Source organism: Chenopodium album, chromosome 23, assembly GCF_948465745.1.
Source record: "Chenopodium album chromosome 23, dcCheAlbu1.1, whole genome shotgun sequence".
Classification (NCBI taxonomy): domain Eukaryota; kingdom Viridiplantae; phylum Streptophyta; class Magnoliopsida; order Caryophyllales; family Amaranthaceae; genus Chenopodium; species Chenopodium album.
The window spans coordinates 20,932,442-20,937,030 of NC_137856.1; the positions used below are offsets into that span (position 1 = coordinate 20,932,442).

Below are 4,589 nucleotides of genomic sequence, written 5' to 3' on the forward strand. Positions count from 1 at the left end.
TTATTATGCAACAAGAAGCAAAAGGAGGGTTAGAGTAGGAAGATGTACCTCTGCCCTTAAATTAGGAGGGAAGGCTAGAAGCTTGTGAAGAACTCTCAAGCTTGGTCTTGAGAGAAATCACCTCCTTTCCTCACTTCAAGACCAATGTGGACAATGTTGACGACATTAGATTGATCGATTGAGCCGCTTGTGCTTGTCGATTCCATCTCTACATCATGCCAATTCATGTAATTCCTTACTACATCATCAATTACATCCACAACCTCTTCTTCCATTTTGTTCATAATCGGCCCTCCGGCTCCGGCATCAAGGCTCGATCTACCATGAGAGCTCAAACCACCATAGAAAATTTGTATGACTTGATATGTTGGAATTCCATGGTGAGGGCATTCCCTTTGGTAATCCTTGTACCTCTACCATGCTTCATAGGGGTTCTCTCTAGGCAATTGCTTAAAACTTTTGATTAAGGCTCTAGCCTCCGTCGTCTTCTTTGGTGGGTAGAAACGGGACAAGAAAGTCTTGGTAACTTCATCCCATGTCCTTAGGGACCTTGGCTTTACCTTCTTGTCCAACCACTCTAAGGCTCTCCCTATGAAAGAAAAGGGAAACAACTTGAGCCTTATATACTCTTGAGCAACTCCGGCTACCATAATTGTATTACAATACTTCTCAAAATCTTTGAGATGGTTGAGAGGATTTTCACTTTTTGTGCCACCATATTGTTTCCTTTCGATCAAGGTGATCATTGCCGGCTTGATTTCTAAAGCACCATCCGGGATCAATAATGGAGCAATCCCGCTCTCATACTTGTAAGCACTCGGAGTGCCCAACTCTTTCAATGTGATCCTTTGAGCTTCTCCCATGTTCACTTGCACACAATCTCAAACGAAATTACTAGTAGCACAGCTACAAGTGTAGCCTAAAGGAAAATCTTTTTGTGTTTTGAATAAGATGGAATAGCCTCAATAATAATACACAATCACAACACCGTTCCCCAACAACGGCGCCATTTTAACGTGGGTTGGAATTACGTCGTTGAAATTAACCCCTACCCTAGGCTAAACAAAATTTGTAATAACTCAACACACCCTTACACAAGTATAATGGTAAGTTGAGGGTCGAACCACTAAGGAACGGTGGGCGATTATCTATTGTCAAGGGTCAAGCTATTCCGAAATAGAGTGGTAGGGTGTGAATGCTAGGACAAAGATGACTAGCAAATTAGATGAAATCAAATGTTTAAATTCCTAGGGCTAGGATCCACATGTAATCGTAACGAATTTAACTAATTGGGAGGTCAAATTGACTAAGTTAAGCAATGTGAGGGAAAATCAATCATGCAACCAAAAGAGCATATCAAGTTATTTTCCTAGAGGTCTAACTGGCGTCAACTACGATAAACTATAGATAAGAACGTCACAAGATACCTCAATCGTTAAATGCAAGCCACAAATCAATGGTCCGTATCAATGTGTTGAACTTATAATGCAATCTAGTGCAACAATCAAAGTTAGCTACTCTTTAATTAATCATACACATGCACATGATCATCAACAAAATTTAATCACATCATCAACTCCATCAATTTTTCCCAATTAGCATAAATCCATTACTCATACATGCTTCACCATTACCTTAGCAAGTAATATACTCACTAGCCATTGAAATTAAGATCAAAACAACACTAAGCAACAAATTCATCATGATCAAATCAAACAAGCTAAAATCAAACACAAATTAATCAAACTTTAATCAAACTAGAACAATCAATAAAGCAAATGAAATCAAACTAAAGATCAAATTACAGATTGAATTAAAGAAAAGGAATCCTTATAAACTTGATCAAAAATCAAAGGAAATGTAGAAATCTTCAATCATCAACAATACACCATGAACTTCTCTCACTAAAAACCTAGAGTTTCTCTCTCTAAAATCTCTCTAATTATGATCTAATTGAATTCCCTAATTGACCTCTAATGATTCTCTATCTAAGAATAGAGGGAAAAACTATATAAAGGAAAGATACAAAAGAAGAGTTACGTTAGATTGTCCCAAAAGAAACCCCGGAAGGTGCGATCGCATCAAGGAAAATGCGCGGCCGCGAGAAAATGGTTACGGAACAGGGACCCAGGAAGGCGCGCCCGCGCTACCACCTGGCGCACCCGCGCCACAACAAGGCGCGCCCGCGCCACCCAGGTGCGCGGCCGCACAACCCTCATGCGCGCCCGTACCTAGCAGTACGGGAGGCTTCCTCTTCTTTGTCCTAGCTCATCCTCATGCGCTCGTCTTGGTGATGATGATGAACACTAAGGTAGGCAGTCTTGAAATGGCTGTTTTGGTGGGTTCATGCCAAAGATGATGCCCCCACCGCATGCATGCACCGATCTTATTAACTTGCTCCTTGCATTGTTTCAAACTTGAGCTCCAAATGACAAGCACGAGGCATCCAAAATGATGTAAAATGAGGGAAAAAGACTCGGGAATCCTTGGAATACGATCATATCCTGAAAATACACAAAAACAAGTAAATAAAAGGGGAAAAGACCAAATAAACTAGGAAAAGCACGAAGAAGGAATATTAACGAAGGAAAGCACAAACTAGGGAAATAAAGAACAAATACTAAAGAAAACTATGGAAAAGAGCTATAAAATAGCATGATATTCATCCTAAAAGAAGCCAAATGAGTGCCATAAATGACACTCATCAATGCCGACCCAGAACAAAAGCATGTTGATAGCCTGAAATAAGTTTTGGAAGAACAAGCTTTATTCTATTTACCATACAGTTAGAGGCACACTTGTAAATAGTGTTACATAGACTTATTGGTCTAAGATGTCCTACCTCTTCTAGATTTTCATCCTTAGGAATCATAACCAGAATGGATTCAATCCAATATTTTAGAATAAAACCACTATTGAAGAAGCGAGTAATAGGAATAAAATTCTAATGGGGTTAGAAACGATGAAGTTAGCCAAAAAAAAAAAAAAAACTCATAGTGGGGAGTCAAACTTGAGACCTCCCTCACCATGAAAAGCTCCAACAATTAACTAGGCTATCACTAACAACATGATATATAGGGTAAATATTTGCCATTTATTAGTTACTTTAGGGGGGCCTGAATATACATTATATACCTCACCAATTACGCCACGGGGGGCCAGGCCTCGACTAGCCCCTGGGGAGGAATGATGATGTTGAATGCCATACTTTTGTAGCAGTTCTTCACATTCTGCTTGAAAGTGAGTTCCATTGTCACTTATCATTTCACCCGAGACTCCATATCGACATATAATGTTTCTTTCGATGAAGAGTGCTACATGTTTTGCAGTGAGTTTTGCATATGATGCGGCTTCGACCCACTTTGTGAAGTAACTAATTGCCACTAAGATGTATTCATCCTAGGAGGAGTAATCTTTCCTAAAATATATATTCCCAATGTTGAGAATGGCCATGGTGATGTGTAGGTGTAAAGGAGAGATGGAGGAACCGTGTTGAAAGTTAGCATATATTTGGCATGTAAGGCATCTTTTTACATAATAAAGGCAATCCCTATCTTGGTAGTCCTATAATATCCTTTGCGCATTATCTTTTAGACTAGCATATTGCCACTCACATGAGTTCCACATTCTCCTTCATGGACTATCCGCATTGCTCTTTGGGCTTCCTTTTCGCCTACACATTGAAGAGCTCAAGCTTTAGGTACCCTTTTGTGTAGCTCATTGTCTATGAGCACATATTGAGAAGCCAAAAGTCTTAAAGCTCGTTTTGCTCTTTTGTCAGTGTGAAGTGGATATTCTCATTTGGTGACATAATTGAGGATGTCCATATACCAAGATTCTTCTTCTTTTTCTTCTTATTAGACCACTTCATCATCCTTTATAGCTTGAATGTAAGCTGGTTTATGCCTCTTTTCTATTGTTAAAGGTAGTTGCTTAATTTGCGTTGGAATTCTAACCATTGAGGCTAGTCTTGCCAGGGCATCAGCAAATTGATTTTCCTCTGTAGGTAGATATGTGTATTCCACCTATTCTAGTTGATTAGTGAGAGTTTCCAAATATGTTTGGTAAGGGGCCAAACTTTCACTCCTTACTTTACTCCTAATGCCAAATCTGTTTAGAGGCCTACCACGCATGCTTCGTATTCTACAGCGTTGTTGTGATGAGTGGCATTTATGCCACGATTTAGTGCTCATTTTACGGGTTTTCCCTCCCATTTGTAGCTTGTTTGCCCCCTTTTTGTCACCTTTTTGTTCTTCTTTTCTTTGTTTGCCTTTCTCCTTGTTTTCTTTTTTTTCGTTTTGTAGGGATCAAGGCATTGGAAGAAGAGCAAATTTACTCTCATATCAACTGTGCGGGCGCGCGTCACTGTGAGAACCCGCGTAGGATTTGCCTCAAGAGCAGAACAGAAACAGAAGGATGTGTGCACCTTGTGCGCGGGTTATGCGCGGGCGCGCGCCTGTGAACTATGCGGGCGCGCGGCCCTGGGAGAACCCGCACGAATTAGCAGCAGAAGCAGAGCCAAAACAGAGAGTTGTGCGCACCACATGTGCGACATGTGTGGGGGCGTGCACTCTTCACGCGCAAGCGCG

At 40.6% G+C, this 4,589-nt stretch overlaps 1 pseudogene; it reads left to right on the forward strand.

Moving 5' to 3' along the window:
• Positions 1–372: 372 nt before the first annotated feature.
• Positions 373–471, forward strand: LOC145609796 (small nucleolar RNA R71; annotated as a pseudogene).
• Positions 472–4,589: the final 4,118 nt, after the last annotated feature.